Source organism: Lithobates pipiens, unplaced genomic scaffold (assembly GCF_037356315.1).
Source record: "Lithobates pipiens isolate NorthernLeopardFrog02 unplaced genomic scaffold, aLitPip1_a1.2 Scaffold_11, whole genome shotgun sequence".
Taxonomy (NCBI): Eukaryota; Metazoa; Chordata; class Amphibia; order Anura; family Ranidae; genus Lithobates; species Lithobates pipiens.
Genome location: NW_027507696.1, coordinates 26,531,748 through 26,550,324, shown reverse-complemented (window position 1 = coordinate 26,550,324; position 18,577 = coordinate 26,531,748).

The following is an 18,577-nucleotide window of genomic DNA, read 5'->3' as shown; positions in this document are numbered from 1 at the left end:
TAAAAAAAATTGCATTATTTAAAGTTATGATCTGTTCCCCCAACATTGATGAAGTACTGAGAAAAAAATAATTATTTTATTTTACGTCCAGTAAAATCACTTTTATTTTAGAAAATCCATAAAAACATGTTTAAAAACTCAAATAGAGGGGAAAAGAATCACCAACTAATGCGTTTCAAGCTACCTTAGTGCTTAGTCATAGCTCATTAACCACTTGCTTACTGGGCACTTAAACACCCTTCCTGCCCAGACCAATTTTCAGCTTTCGGTGCTCTCACAATTTGAATGACAATTACTCAGTCATGCAACACTGTACCCAAATGAATTTTTTGTCCTTTTTTTCCCACAAATAGAGCTTTCTTTTGGTGGTATTTGATCACCTCTGGGGTTTTTATTTTTTGCGCTATTAATGAAAAAAGACTGAAAATTTTGAACAAAAAACGCATATTTCTTTGTTTCTGTGACAGAATTATGCAAATTATAAATTTTTCTTCATAAATTTTGGCCACAATTTATACTGCTACATATCTTTGGTAAAAATAACCCAAATTAGTGGATATTATTTGGTCTTTGTGAAAGTTAGAGAGTCTACAAGGTGTGGTGCGAATCGCACAAAATTGATCACATCTGATGTACTGGTGGCCTATCTCGATTCTTGTGACCCGAACAAGTCAGGAAAGTACAAATACCCCCCAAATGACCCCTTTTTGGAAAGTAGACATTCCAAGGTATTTAGTAAGAGGCATAGTGAGCTTTTTGATATTGTCATTTTTTTCCCACAATTCTTTGCAAAATTAAGATTTTTCATTTTTTTTTTCTCCACAAAATTGTCATTGTAATAGGTTATTTCTCTCACGTGGCATGTGTATACCACAAATGACACCCCCCAAAAAATTCTGCTACTCCTCCTGAGTATTACAATACCACATGTGTGGGACTTTTTCACAGCCTGGCCACATAGAGAGGCCCAACGTGCAGGTAGCGCTATCATGTGTTCTGGGAACATAAATTACACATCTAACTTGTTGACTATTTATTACACTTTTGAAGCACCAGGACAATGACACGTGACACTGATGACAGATGGCACTGATACGTGGCAATGATGACACTTATACGTGGCACTGATGACAGGTGGCACTGATGACAGATGGCACTAATATGTGGCACTGATGACAGACGGCACTAATATGTGGCACTGATGACACGTGGCACTTATACGTGGCACTGATGACACGTGGCACTAATACGTGGCACTGAAGACACGTGGCACTAATACGTGGCACTGATGACAGATGGCACTAATACGTGGCACTAATACGTGCCACCGATGACAGATGGCACTAATACATGGCACCGATGACGCGTGATACTGATGACAGATGGCACTGATAAGTGGCATTGATGACACGTGACACTGACAACAGATGGCACGTGACACTGACAGGTGGCACTGATGACAAATGGCACTGATACGTGGCACTGATGACAGATGGCACTAATACGTGGCACTGATGACAGATGGCACTATGTGGCACTGATGACACGTGGCACTGATGACAGATGGCACTTATACGTGGCACTGATGACAGATGGCACTGACGACAGGTGGCACTGACAACAGGTGGCACTGGGGGCAGGTAGCACTGGGGTGGATGGCACTGGGGGAAGGTAGCACTGGGGTGGATGGCACTGGGGGCAGGTAGCACTGGGGTGGATGGCACTGGGGCAGATGGCACTGGGGCGGATGGCACTGCTGGGGGCGGATGGCACTGCTGGGGGAGGATGGCACTTATTTTATTTTTTTACTTTTTAAAAAAAAATTTTTTTACTAGAGGCAGAACGGCTGCCGCTGCAGCCGTTCATCTCTCCCCTCTCACACTGTCTGTGCGAGGAGGGAGAGCGGCGCTGAGAGATGATCTCATATGTTTACATATGAGATTATCTCCCATTGGACACGCCGATCACGCTGTAAACGGCCGCTGTGATTGGCCGTTTACAGCGATCTGTGTTTGCCTGTCCCCGGGGGACACGGCGAACACAGAACTTCCGCGATGCGCGCCCGCGGCGGCGCGCATTGCGGAAGTAAACATCAGGACGTCCAGGGACGACCACCCGGACGTACGCGCCTGCTCTACGGCCGTCATTCGGCTATAGGGCGGGCGCGAGGTGGTTAATGAAGCACAGCTAGTGCATGTGATAATTTATTTTTATTTTTTTACATAAATATCCACATTTAATATTTTTATCCAGTGGACACATTTTATGATTCGGGTGTTGAAACTGCAAGGAAAAATAAAATACATTTAATTTATGAAAAGTTTCTCTCACATATGTAAAGCTGTCCCTGCATGCTTGGAGAGGATAGCTCAGAACTTTGTTAGCGTATAATAGGTTACCTATACCTGCATATTCTCAATAAGAGCTGATCTAACACATTCTTTATATATGTCCCATGGTTACCCACAATTGCTTTTGCAGTTAAGCTTCATCTCAACATCTCCAGCAACTCCATAGGTCTGTCCTGTGGCATGACTGTAGAGCATACAGTACTTTACAACTTTTTGAAATAGGAATGAGGGACACCTACTAGCAAAAGTATGTAGGCATAGGACACACCCCTGCCACAATTATACAAAAAAAAAAGATAAGTGCTTTTTTTATACCACTATGATTTCTTTATATTGGCTTTTGAAATGTAAAAATGCACCAATTCAAAAATTGGATTAAAGGTTTAGCACTGGTAAACACTTTTTAACAGATAAAAAGTGCATTTTATATACAACTATATAGATCAGACCAAAATGAGGGACAAACGAGGAAGAAAGAGGGACAGAGGGACTTTGTTCCAAATCAGGGATAGTTGGGAACTATGCTGTAAAGTGAAGTTCTCCAGTGCACATACTCTGTAATATAGTGACACCGAAATGTTAGCATACACCTTTTTTTAATAATACAAGTTTTTTTTCTCAACCTAGCCCATACTTTTTCATTGTGAGCAAGCCATACTGGCAGGGCAGAGTAGTAGCATCATGATTGCCATCTTGTCCATTCATTGAATAAAATACTATGCTTCCTCTCAATGGCAACAGTGCTGAGCAAGCGACCCCCTGTAATTACTGTGCAAAATAGCAGCTGCTTGGCACAGGACCCAGAAGGCTGCAGCTATCATTTTCAGTTTAGATCTACAGTATCTCACAAAAGTGAGTACACCTTCACATTTTTTGTAAATATTTTATTATATCTTTTCATGTGACAACACTGAAGAAATGACACTTTGATACAATGTAGAGTAGTGATTTTACAGCTTGTATAAGTGCACATTTGCTGCCCCCTCAAAATAACTCAACATACAGCCATTCATGATTAAACCGCTGGAAACAAAAGTTAGTACATACCTAAGTGAAAATGTGACTCTTTAGTGTTACAAGGTCTCAGGGGTGAACGGGGAACAAGTGTAATAAATGTGGTGTTATCGCTCTCAAGCTCTCATACTGATCACTGGAAGCTCCACATGGCACCTCATGACAAAGAACTCTCTGAGGATTTGAAAAAAAAGAATTGTTGCTCTACATAAAGATGGCCCCTAGGCTATAAGAAGATTGCCAAGATCCTGAAACTGAGCTGCAGTATGGTGGCCAAGACAATACAGTGGTTTAACAGGGCAGGCTTCACTCAGAACAGGCCTCGCCATGGTCGACCAAAGAAGTTGAGTGCACGTGCTCAGTGTCATATTCAGAGGTTGTCTTTGGGAAATAGATGTATGAGTGCTGCCAGCATTGCTGCAGAGGTTGAAGGGGTGGGGGATCAACCTGTCAGTGCTCAGACCATACGCCGCACACTGCATCAAATTGGTCTACATGGCTGTCGTCTCAGAAGGAAGCCTCTTCTAAAGATGATGTACAAGAATGCCCGCAAACAGTTTTCTGAAGTCAAGAAGACTAAGGACATGGATTACTGGAACCATGTCCTTTGGTCTGATGAGACCAAGATACAACTTATTTGGTTCAGAGGGTGTCAAGCATGTGTGGTGGCAACCAGGCGAAGAGTACAAAGACAAGTGTGTCTTGCCTACAGTCAAGCATGGTGGTGGGAGTGTCATGGTCTGGGGCTGCATGAGTGCTGCCGACACTGGGGAGCTACAGTTCTGTGAGGGAACCATGAATGCCAACATGTACTGTGACATACTGAAGCAGAGCATGAACCCCTCCCTTCGAGGACTTTGCCACAGGGCAGTATTCCAACATGATAACAACCCCAAATACACCTCCAAAATGACCACTGCCTTGGTAAAGGTGATGAACTGGCCAAGCATGTCTCCAGACCTAAACCCTATTGAGCATCTGTGGGGCATCCTCAAACGCAAGGTGGAGGAGCACAAGGTCTGTGATGTTGTCATGGAGGAGTGGAAGAGGACTCCAGTTGCAACCTGTGAAGCTCTGGTGAATTCCATGCCCAAGAGTGTTAAGGCAGAGCTGAAAAATAAATAGTTGCCACACAAAATATTGACACTTTGTGCCCAATTTGGACATTTTCACTTAGGGGTGTACTCACTTTTATTGCCAGCAGTTTAGACATTAATGGCTGTGTGTTGAGTTATTTTGAGGAGATAGCAAATTGACACTGTTATACAAGCTGTACTCTCACTACTTTACATTGTAATGTAACATTGTAGCAAAGTGTAATTTCTTCAGTGTTGTCACATGAAAAGATGAAAAGATATAATAAAATTAAATATACAATATTTACAAAAAATGTGATGGTGTACTTACATTGTGGGATACTGTACTTATACAATGTAACTATGCAGTATTTATTCAGGTTCTGTTATCCCACACTATTAATCAATTTGCATCATCCAAATGCTCACCTCCCCCCATTAGTTTAGACTTCATTCTACGTATTTGTTATATAGATAATCAACACACATTCAAGACAACATCAGCAAAGTGAAATCTTAATAATTGTTATGGATTACCACCCAATTCAAATATTTACTGCGCTGTGCACTTCTGACAATAGGAACCTGCAAATATTTAAATGTAATTTTCAAGCTATCGACAGATACAGTGGTTTCTTGTCTACATATGTAAGGCTTATCAATAGCAATGCAAGATGTTTTCAGTTTAGTAGCAGTAATATCAGTTCTGATTTGCTGTGTTTGATTTTCACCACAAGGTGGAAGCATCTCCCTGCCTGAGAGTTGCACCTTGCCATTAATAAATGTCCTAGCACAAAACTGAGTTCAAAAACTCCTGAAAAGAAGCACATAATTTGCATTTAGAATTGACCACAGCACAAGCTTTGTCCTTGGTGACTTTGGAAGCCCATAGGAAATTCCTAGACATTTGTTCTCATGTTGTAGCATCCAAGATAAACTGTAATAAAAGTCTTGCTATAGTGTACGTTATATTAATGTGCAAATGTATAGCATGTTTGTGAATATGATGTTTTAAATCTGAAGGAGAGAAAAGTGCGGGTGTTTGCTTTCTTAGGGGTTCATAGGTCACGGGTGCGGTGTATGTGAGCAGCACCTTTTTACACTCATTTTACATATGTTTATTGTTGAACTAAATGTAAAACTAGTTTTGATATAAGCTGTTTTCAAGATAAACTTTTAAGGGTATTTTTTTTTTTACTGCACTGCATTCTTAAAGTGTAAGTTCACCTTTACAGAAAAATCTGTAAGGTGAACTTACACAGGACCACCTCCTCACCAAAATCTGACGTGGAGCCGTCATTTGACAAAAATTTACTAGCCTGTCATCCAACATTTGTTTGTTACCCGAAAACTGGAAAACAATTGTTGAAAGGATCGTACTAACGGTAAGAACTTCAGACAACAGCCTGTAAAACGACAATACCCTTCTGATTTTCGTACCATGCTTAAGACTGGCCATTCATTGTAGAGTTTTCTTTTTCAATTTCCTTTAGATTTACCTTCAACTATATAGTGCGAGGACCTGCCTGATTGCATACAAATTGAAAGTGTTTAGGTTTGACCTCATATTATATGGTTTTGGTAAATCTAAAGAAAAGTTGTACAAGAAAATTGTATAGTGTTTGGCCAGCCTTATGCCGCGCACACACGACCGGACTTTGACGGACTAGATCCAACGGAATGAATCCGTCTGATATTACGATCGTGTATTGGCTTTTCAACAGACTAGGTCCGACGGTCTTCCCGACTGACTTTTGGCGGATTTCCAACGGACTTTCCGAATGAACGGACTTGGCCACACACCAGGACACCAAAGTCTGACGGATTTGAATGTGATGACGTACGACCAGACTAGAATAAGGAAGTTCATAGCCAGTAGCCAATAGATGCCCTAGCGCTGGTTTTTGTCCGTCCGACTAGCATACAGGCGAACGGATTTTTCGACCAGACTCGAGTCCGTTGGAAAGATTTGAAACATGTTTTATTTTTAGGTTAGTCAGACTTTTGGGAACTTCCCCTTGTGTTGTGTGACACAATTTCTAATCTGCATGCAACCAGACCTCCAGCTACCTATGGGCCTTTAGGTGCCTAACCTGAATCTAGCCTATTAAGTATATAAACTATGCAGCAAAGGATATCTCATGAGATATTTGGGGCACATTCAACCCAAATATTGCACGTGATATGAAAAATGTCAATTCACTACACATTTAAGTGGTATTTACTGCAAGAATAAATATGGCACGTACGGGTCTAAAAGTCAATGCACAAAAACAAAACAAAGAAAAACAAAACATTTGTTGTGGTCTATCCACACTCTATTCCAAATACTACCTGTTTGTTAAGGAACTGGAACCTGCCAAATAAATTTTTAGCTCAAAAATGAATGCAGTGTTTAACTCTTAAGGCCGTATACATGGTCAGAACATCTGAAATTAAATTTCCACGCATGCCATGAACGATCTGCCGATTTTCTGATCGTTAGTATGCTACTTTTGACAGCCGATTACGACAAAACTGTATGTGCAATTTTTGTCTGATGTGACCACAACATCCGATTTTCTTTTCATTAGTACGGTTTTCTGCCAAGAAAAAACAAAAAACTGAAGAGCAAGACTAGGCATGCTCAGAAATGAAAGAACACATACAAAACACAATACAAAACACAATACGTCACTTCTGACATTGAATTCTGTTGTCAGAAAATTTTCTGATGGTGAGTACCCTCTTCACTTTCGATTTGAGACTAGCGTCCAACAAAAAACTGACTAAAATTTGTCCAATTATCTGATCGTGTGTACAAGGCTTTAGTCCATTGATCCCAAAGTCTCATAGGAGACAGGATCTGATCCAATCTTCTTCAACCACTAGAAATGTCCTCTGGCAAAGTGTTCCAACTTTTTCTTTTTTTTCCTTTATTTACGTTATTTACTCCACCACAATTGGAATCAGCACTCACCTGCTACTCTACCACTCTATCTAGAGAAAGGCAATAACGTTTATATCTAGATCTTCATTCAAAGTTACATACACTCTCCATCAAACGCTGCCACTGTGCCCATCAAATGGCGCCACTGTGCCCATAAAATGCCGCCACTGTGCCCATAAAATGCCGCCACTGTGCCCATCAAAGGCTGCCACTGCGCCCATCAAAGGCTGCCACTGTGCCCATCAAACGGAGCCACTGTGTCCATCAAACGCCGCCACTGTGCCGGTCAAATGCCGCCACTGTGCCCATCAAATGCCACCACTGTGCCCATCAAGCGCTGCCACTGTGCCATCAAACGCCGCCACTTTGCCATCAAAGGCTGCCACTGTGCCATATCAAATAGTGTCACTGTACCCCATCAAAAAGTGTCACTGTGCCCCATCAAATGCTGCTACTTTGCCCCATCAAATGCTGCCACTGTGCCCCATAAAATGCTGCCACTGTGCCCCATCAAATGCTGCCACTGTGCCCATCAAATAGTGTCACTGTGCCCATCAAATAGTGTTACTGTCCCCATGAAATAGTGTCACTGTGCCCTATGATATGCTGCCACTGTGAACCCCCACCCGCCGTTTTCCCAGCACTTACCCTGTCTCCGTGGCGAGTCAGGCATGCGGATGATCAAGTCGCAGTGCCTTTCCTTTCAGCCAATCAGGTGACGAGTAACAGACCCACGCACCTGATTGGCGGAGAGGTGGTTCGGTGTTAGGAAAGCAAATATTCATTCAATGCTCTGCGTTCGCAGTTCACCTTTTCTGAAACCTATTAGAGCCTATGGCTCTAATCGGGTGCTTCAAAAACACCCCCCTGCCTCTGTAATTCAGGCAACCAGCGTCCGAAAAGGGGCCAGGATGCCTAAATAGGGGGTGGCGGTAGCGGCGAAAATAAATGATAACACAAAAACTTTTTTCACTCTTGGTTAGTGTTTGGCTGAAGCCATTTGTTATCAATCGACTGTGTTTAAATCATAATGGCCACAGAAACTACCCAAATGACCCAGATCAAAAGTTTACATACCCCAGTTCTTAATACAGTGTACTGCCCCCTTTAACATCAATGACAGCTTGAAGTCTTTTGTGGTAATTCTGGATGAGGCTCTTTATCTTCTCAGATGGTAAAGATGCCCATTCCTCTTGGCAAAAAGCCTCCAGTTCCTGTAAATTCTTGGGCTGTCTTGCATGAACTGCACGTTTTGAGATCTCCCCAGAGTGGCTCAAAGATATTGAGGTCAGAAGACTGAGATGGGCACTTCAGAACCTTCACTTTATTCTGCTGTAGCCAATGACAGGTTGACTTGGCCTTGTGTTTTGGATCATTGTCATGCTTGAATGTCCAAGTATGTCCCATGTGCAGCTTTCTGGCTGATGAATGCAAATCTTCTTCCAGTATTTTTTGATAACATACTGCATTCATCTCGTCAACAATTTTGACCAAATTTCCTGTGCCTTCCTGTGCCTTCCTGTGCCTTTGTAGCTCACACATCCCCAAAACATCAGCAATCCACTTCCGTACCTTTCATAGTCCTTGTTGACTACTCTCCAGATGTAGCATTTGTGGTTGTGGCCAAAAAGCAAAATTTTGGTCTCATCACTCCAAATGACTTTGTTCCAGAGGGTTTAAGGCTTGTCTCTGTGCTGTTTGGCGTATTGTAAGTGGGGTACTTTGTGGCATTTGCGTAGTAATGACTTTTTTCTGGCGACTCGACCATGCAATCCATCTTTCTTCAAGTGCCTCCTTATTGTGCATCTTGAAACAGCCCCACCACATGTTTTCAGAGAGTCTTGTATTTTACCTGAAGTTATTTGTGGGTTTTTCTTTGAATCCTGAACAATTTTCCAGGCGGTTGTGGCTGAAATTTTAGTTGGTCTACCTGACCGTGGTTTGGTTTCAACAGAACTCCTCTTTTTCCACTTCCTGATTAGAGTTTGCCCTACCTGATTGGCAGGGCAAAAGTAAGTTCGACTAGAACATCGGGTGTTTGCCCATTCACCGAATACTGAACATTATGGGGCGTTCGTGGTAAATTCGAACACCCGTGGAACGCCCCATAATGAACGGCAAGATCACAGTGCATTGACGGCTGCAGATTGGCCAAAGCATGCACCTGACCTGCATGCTTTGGCCAATCCCAGCGCGCTCTGCTGTGAGAGCCATGATTGGCCAAAGGCAGGGTCCACGCCCCACACTATGCAAGGGTGCTTCCATGGCAGCTGTACATAGTTTTATGAATGAAATCAACAAAATGACATGTAAACCCTTCAGGTCTGTTATGGATTTTAAGGGGAACCCCATGCCAAAAATGACAAAAAACAGGGCGTGAGGGCCCCCCAAAATCCCTACCAGACCATTATCTGAGCATGCAACCTGGCAGGCCGCAGGAAAAGGGGGGGATGAGAGAACGCCCCCCCCCCCCCGAATCATAACAGGCCACATGCCCTCAACATGGAGAGGGTGTTACGTGATGTCACATGATGCCAGAAGGGGGCCGGGTCACCCGTTTATGTCACTGGGTGGCCCCCCCCTTAGCTACCTTGTCACTGCAAAAAACCTGCAGTCACAGGATGCCTCTTATGGGCAGCAGAGTCTCTCTGTTTTTTTTTTCTTGGGTCGTCTGCGCTGTCATCGAAGATGAATGGATATTGTGGGACAGTATTATTTTCTTACTTTTTAATAAAGGTCCCAAATTTTTTACTGTCCTTTTTACCATTTTGACACTTTTTTGGTGAATGTGTAGGGGTACAATGTACCCGATACCCATTCACATGGGAGGGCTGGGATTTGGGGGTCCCCTTGTTAAAGGGGGCTTCCAGATTCCGATAAGCCCCCCGCCCACAGACCGCCACAACCACTGGACAAGGGTTGTGGGAATGAGGCAGGAGACTCCAAAGCATCCTCCCCATGTTGAAGGCATGAGGCCCGCCAGGATGCGTGCTCAAATAAGGGTCTGGTATGGATTTTAGGGGGACCCCTACTCCATTTTTTGAAAATAATTGACTCAGGGTTCCCCTTAATAGCAATACCAGACCTGAAGAGCCTGGTATGGTATTGGGGGGACCCCCATGCATTTCTTTTTTAATTTTGGTGTGGGGTTCCCCTTAATATTCATACCAGATCCAAATGACTGGGGGTGATCCATGCCATTTGTTTCAATGATTGTTACCTATATATTATTGTTTCACTTTAAGCATTATTAAAATCACTGCTCCCGAAAAAAAACATTTACACAGTAATCAATGCATTTTTAATTGCACTGATCGCTGTATGAATGTCAATGGTCCCAAAATTGCGCCAAAATTGTCTGGCGTGCCCGCCATAATGTCGCAGTCATGATAAAAAATCGCTGCCATTACTAGTAAAAAAAATTATCAATAAAAATTACATAAAACTATCCCCTATTTTGTAGATGCTATATCTTTTGCGCAAACCAATCAATAAACGTATGTATCGGCCTAAACTGAGGAAAAATTGTATACATTTTTTGGGATATTTATTATAGCAAAAAGTAAAAAAGAATGCGTTTAAGTAATTTTTTTGTTTATAGCGCAAAAAATAAAAACCGCAGAGGTGATCAAATACCATCAAAAGAAAGATCAATTTGTGGGAAAAAAAGGACGTCAGTTTTGTTTGGGAGTCATGTCACAAGGCTGCGCAATTGTTAGTTAAAGCAACGCAGTGTGAATTGCAAAAACCGCTCTGGTCTTTGAAGAGCCAAATGGTCTGGGGCTTAAGTACTGTATTTATCGGCGTATAACACACACCCCAACTTTTAGGAGGGAACTTTAAGGAAAAAAACTTGCATTAAAATGCCCATCAATGCAGCCTTATCAGTGTCCATCTGCAGCCTTGTCCATCACTGCAGCCTTGCCCAGTGTCCATCTGCAGCCTTGTCCATCATTATAGCCTTGCCCAGTACCTTTGCAGCCTTGCCCAGTGCCTTTGCAGCCTTGCCAGTCAATTTGGCGGCAATTTCCACTGACTGTGAGCGGACAGCAGAGAGGAGCGGGCAGAGCCGAGATATAGAAAGCCGAGTGTACTTCGGCTAGACTCGGCTCTGCTCACAGTCAGGGGCAGGACTGTGAGAGGAGCTGAGTAAAACCGAGTGTACTTCGGCTTTGTGTATCTCGGCTCCGCTCGCTCGTTTGCTTAAAATCAACGGGGGATCGGCGGGTAACGGCGTATAGCATGCACCCACAATTTCCCCCTGATTTTAAGGTGAAAGAAGTGCGTATTATACGCCGATAAATACGGTAGTTAAATTCGATTTTTTCCTTTACAAATGTAATTTTGCTGTGGCATGGTTCTAAACATGGGAAAGATGCACTACGTTACAGGCATACTAAGGACACCCTCCAGGCACGATATTTAAAGGAATATTTTTTTTTTTTATTGTTTCACTTCAAGCATTATTAAAATCACTGCTCCTGAAAAAAACTGCCATTTTGAAAAACTTTTTTTTGCATTAATATATGTTCCCTGGGGCAGGATCCAAGTCCTCGTACACTTTTTATGGCAATAGCTTGCATATAAGCCTTTAAAATTAGCACTTTTGATTTTTCATGTTAGTGTCCCATAAACTTTAACGGTGTTCTGTGGCTTTTGAATTTGCCGTGAACACCGCATAATGTTCGCTGTTCGGCGAACAGGCAAACACCGAATGTTCTTGTTGAACTTAAATTCGACTGGAACATCAGGCTCATCCCTAGTACACACACACACGTACAGCTGGCTGTACGTGACACCTGCAGTGCCAGGGTGCATAAAATTTATGCTAGGCATATAAAATGCCTATAAATCCCCAATTGCATGAACTCTAAGGTATGTGAATGCAAAGGAAAAAGATCAAGCAGGCGCTGATACGCACATTGACACACTATCATCATGACTTGTATTTGGCAGATTAAGATGTTTAGAAGACAAAATTGCAGTGTGTATGCAATTATTCAGGTTATTATGGCAAGTCACATTTGATGTATTCAAAACTGTTCTTGAACTGACTGGTAAATTGACCAAACTTCCTTACATGAACTCCACATACAATTTAAAAATATACTGACACTAGCAGAACACGCTCATTCATTTTCACTTATCTTAGTGACTGGAGTAAAAAAAATACCTTGCAGAGGATAAATTATATGCAAGGAAAACTTAAAAAAAACAAAACATGATTTTTGCTTGCACATTTGCTTTAACATGATTGTATGGTTCAAGTAACCACAACATTCCCCTCATTCACTAAACTGGGTAAAATTTCTCTTTTCAAAGTGCATTTTTACTTTGTTTTACCTTATTTACCAAAGTCGAATTAAAGGCAAGCCTTTTTCAGCTTGGGTAGAGTAAGGGAGGGTTATAACCCCTATAAGATTTATTTTTGCCATTGGGGAGATTTCCCTTCACTTCCTGTCTCATAACCAAAACAGGAAGGGAGAGAAAATCCCTCTAAAGTAGAGGAATCCCTGGTTGTCACGAGGATCAACAGAACCCTATTGGAAGATTTCCCCTCTATTTCTGTTCTGTGGATAATCCAAAATGTGGGATTTTCTTTTACTTTCACTTTTGAGTGATAATGCTAAACAGGATAAATAGAGGGGTGAATCTTCCTAATAGGGACAACGACAGCTATACAAATCTGACAGTATTTTAATCCCTCTCCACTCTATCAAAACCAAAAAATAAAAAGTTTTGCCTTTAGTTATACTTAAAGTGGAACTTTACCTATCCACCCATTACACAACTTGATAAAAAAATAATTTGCCAAATGTTTCATGAAATAAGAAAATTCCAACAGGGAGCCAAGCGCAGAGAGTAAACCAAGGAGCCAAAGTAATTATAAAAGTCACACTGGACCTCTGCCTCCTGCACTCAAATGACCAAATGAGATAGAGACAAAAACAACAGAATTGGGAAGCGCAGATCCAGGAGGAGGCAAGGAATCAAGTGGAGATGGAATCCATGCAAAATTTAAAACAGTTTATTGCTGATAAAATGCATAACCAATACACAGTACAAATGGGAAAAATCGTCATCGTGGCCAAACTCACTGTGATAGTGCCAGTAATTGAGCCAAAAGGTGGTGGAGAAATGTCTGTCTTGCTTATGTGGGGGCTGCAGACCAAAAATGGGAAGCCTAAAAACACTTTCCAACAGCTGGGAGCGGTGATCATAACCAAATCCGGGCTACATCAGGGAGGGAAAAGGCTGGGTCCAGATCCAGGAAGCACAATCACTGTACGACAAGAGTGGAAAATGGCAGAGCCGCTGCAGTGGTAGGTGATTTAGAGATGGATTGTGAAGGGACAACGGGGTACGAGGCTGAGCTGCAAGGTGTCTGGACACCACAGGACTCCTCCCTGGCCACGTCACATGCTCCGACTGCAGGCAGACATGGGCAAAGCTTGATGGATCAGAGCAGGAGATGTGATGAGTATCACAGCAGGTGCCGGAGCTTGAGCGGTATACGATTACATGTTTGGGGGTTTAAACCCTTCCTCAGATAACATGGTCAAGATCCAGCATATAAAAGGGATTTTATAGTCACGAGGAGGGACAACCAATTGATCCACCACCAGGCATCCAATACCTGGTGTGACGGATCTCAGATACTCTTGCTGAGCATCTCCGCCAGACCTGTGTCTCCTGTCCTCCAAACAAACCCGCAGCCTGCAGATTCGCCATAACCAGGCCTTTAACCCCTCAATCACGAGACAAGCCACACAGGTGTTGAGGGTTAAACATCCAGAGCATAAACTGTTTATTAAGTGCCAAACATACACTTTTAACATAGTCAGGGACACTCCCCTTAGCCTGGTCATAGAGGGGGTAGAGGACAAGGAAGAACCAATGGACTCTCAACACTTGTATATTCAAACAACTACAGTTGAAGCACATGAAGGGATTATGACAAGCAGGCAGCCCCCCCTTACACATCCCCTGCTGGGATGTGTCTCCAGTCCAGACCTTTTGTCTACATGCCATGACCCAACACAATTAACACAACAACAAGAGGGGGGGGGGGGAGAAGGGATGCAGCATTACATTATATTATCTCAGTGCCATCTTGTATATGTCTTTATCAGCTAAAAGTACATTGTTTGTGGAATAAAAGTATATATTTAACCCAGCTGGGTCAATAGGTTTAGGTAGCCAGGAACGACTCCACAAGCCCAGCCACAGATACCGCATTCACCCGGTTCCGATGAACTGGTGGATCTGGACACAAATGTCTGGAGGTGGCATCTTCTCCAGGTGGTGGGGAATGGCAAATAGCCCTCTAAACCCCAATGTTCTCTGCTGGGCTATAGTCTGTAGGTAGGAGGTGAGCCCACAGCCCCCTCCAAAACACAAAGTGACAGTGGGTTCTGTCACACCTGGCTATCGTAACGAATATCATGGAAAAACATTTAAAAACAAAAATAAATATTAATGTTAATTCATCATCATACAAGGGATAAAAACACTGTTTATCAAATGAATAGTAACAATATAAAAAAAAAAAAAAGGAAGATTATATATAAAAATCAATATACACTTATACATATGTTATAAATATATATATATATATATATATATATATATATATATATATATATATATATATATATATAATATATATATATATATATATATATATATATATATATATATATATATATATATATATATACACACATACACATATACAAATCCATTCAGTATTGAAAAAAGTGATTGGACTCAACTCAAACCACCAGCAATGTTTTTTATTTTTTTATTTGATACAATCCTCAAAAACTGAAAACGATTCAAACAGGGGACCAGAGGGTTGATAATAATTTATATATTATGAATAAATGAGGGTATGGGTACAGCCATTTCTCCACCACTCTTTTGGCTCCATTGCTGACACTATCACAGTGAGTTTGTCCATTCTGACGATTTTCTCCATTTGTACTGTGTATTGGCTACATGTTTTATCAGCAATAAACTGTTTTAAATTTCACATGGATTCCATCTTCAATTGATTCCTTGCCACCTCCTGGATCTGTGCTTGCCAATTCTGTTGTTTTTTCATGAAATAAGAACAGCTCCTTTGTTGAGCTCTCAAAAGGAGAAGTGAAAAGTAACACCAAAAGTACCTAAGTTACCAATAACATTTTAGGTTGGACTTACAGTTCATTTACAATGCAAACTACCCATAATAGATAATCAAATCCATTTCATCTGTTGTTTTGTTGTTTTACTTTTACCAAAGCAAACCTTTGCATTTCTTTATAAGGTGGCATTTTTTATTTTTTTATTTACTAAATTTAGTAAGTAAGTATCTTAAAGGGAACCTATGCAATGCATATGCATGGCAAATAAACTGGTTCAATTTATTGCTGACATTTTCAGGCAACAAGTTAAACACCTTTACAGGTTATCCGTTTAGCAAGGCGGTCTAGCACTAGAATTATTGCTCTCACTCTAACGTTTGTGGCGATACAGCGCATGTGTGGTTTGAATACTGTTTACATATGCGTGCGTGACTTTCATAGTTACATAGTTAGTCAAGTTGAAAAAAGACCATCCAGTTCAACCAAAAAAAAATAAAAAATGCAATCCCATATACACAATCCTATACCTACAGTTGATCCAGAGGAAGGCGAAAAAAACCCCCAGCAAAGCTTGATCCAATTTGCTATAGCAGGAGAAACAATTCCTTCCTGATCCCCCGAGAGGCATTCGGATTTTCCCTAGATTAACTTTACCTATACATCTTAGTACCCAGTTATATTCTGTACATTAGGGAAAGAAGCCAGGCCTTTTTTAAAACAATCTACTGAGCTTGCCAGAACCACCCCTTAGTCTATTCCACATTTTCACAGCTCAACTCAACATCAAATTCATTATATGGACTGTGCATTACTTGTGTATTGTACATGTTGATCATATCTCTCCTTTATCTCCTCTTCTCAAGAAGGAACAAATTCAGTTCCTCTAATCTTTCCTCATAGCTGAGTTCCTTCATGCCTCTTATCAGTTAGGTTGCCCTTCTCTGCACTTTTCCTAGTTCCCCAATTTTACATTTACCAACATTAAACCTCATTTGCCACTTAGTTGCCCAATTAGACAGTGCATTGAGGTCGGCTTGTAAATTGGAGACAAGGACGTTATTCCACTGCATAGCTTAGTGTCATCTGCACAGACAGAAATGGTACTTTTAATCCCAGACCCTATATCATTTATGAAGAGATTAAAAAGTAAGGGTCCCAACACTGAATGTTGGTGTACACCACTGATAACCTTAGACCAGGGGTGTCCAAACTTTTTTCAAAGAGGACCAGATTTGATGAAGTGAACATGCGTGAGGGACGACCATTTTGCCTGACCATTTTGCCTTTGAACCATTGAAAATTCGGTCTAAGTGTGTCCAACCGAGCTCTAATACACGGCCCAACAAGAATTCTCTTGCCTTTGTCGCGCTTGTTCCCAACACACAGACGAATGCTCTGCACTTTAGGGGGTACCGTTAATTCTTAATGGTACCCCACACATTGGAAAATGTAGGGTGCTTTTGGTGCAGTACAATTTAAAAAAAAAAAAAAGCTTGGGAACTTCTTTCCCTGCATTTTTGTGAGTAAGGAAGTCCATTGAAATGAATGGGCTGCCCTACACACAGTACGCAGCCACACAGATGTTGCATTTACAGGCTTAAAACAGGTGGTGAGGAGGCAACATAATGCCTCTTTACCGCCATTCAAATGCCTCCGAAAAGAGATCTGTGCATGGATTGCTTTTCAGAGGCGCAGCAGTCCTGGCTAATATCACACACAAGCCCTACAAAAGCAGTTTTGATGGTATAAGAATGTGGGGGGTCAGGATTAAAAGTAACATACACACAGACACAAGCACACACATGCAGACACACATACAGACAAATGCATGCCGCACACACATACAGACACATGCATACACATACATACAGACATACATGCACACACATACAGACATACATACAGACACATGTGCACACACACATACATACAGACACATACAGACACATGTGTGCACACACACATACATACAAACACATGCATACAGACATACATACAGACACATGTGCACACACAGATATACATTCACACACATACAGACATACGGACACATGTGCGCACACACACATACATACAGACACACGCACATGCACACACACACAGACAAATGTGCACACACACAGACATACATACATACATACACATGTGCACATACACATACAGACACATGTGCACACACACACATACACAGACACATGTACAGACACATGTGCACACACAGACACAGACACATGTGCACACACACACACACACAGACACATGTGCACACGCACACACACACACACACACACACAGACACATGTGCACACACACACACACAGACACATGTGCACACACACACACATACAGACACATGTGCACACACACACACACATACATACAGACACATGTGCACACACACACACACATACATACAGACACATGCGCGCGCACACGCACACATACAGACACATGTGCACACACACACATACAGACACATGTGCACACACACACATACAGACACATGTGCACACACACACACACACACACATACAGACACATGTGCACACACATACAGACACATGTGCACACACACACACACACACACATACAGACACATGTGCACACACACAAATACAGACACATGTACACACACACATACAGACACGTGCACACACACACACACACACACACATACAGACACATGTGCGCACACACACACATACAGACACATGTGCGCACACACACACACACACACACACACACACACATACAGACACATGTGCACACACACACATACAGACATACATGCACACACATACAGACACACACACACACACACAAATAAAGCCCTTTTTAACACTAATTTAGCTTGTAGCATAGTACAGTACCTTTGCAGCTTCCTCATTCAGCCGGGTACTGCACTGTAGGGGGAAGCAGAGAGCACAGCACAATCCTCTGCACTTTACTTTCCCTTTTGAAGCTCACGGAGCTTCTCACAGTGTCGGGGATTGGCTCATCTGACAGCCCTAATCCCCCGGCGCACTAAATTGAGAAAGACCAGGTGGGCCATTCAAAACCGGACCGTGGGCCGCAATT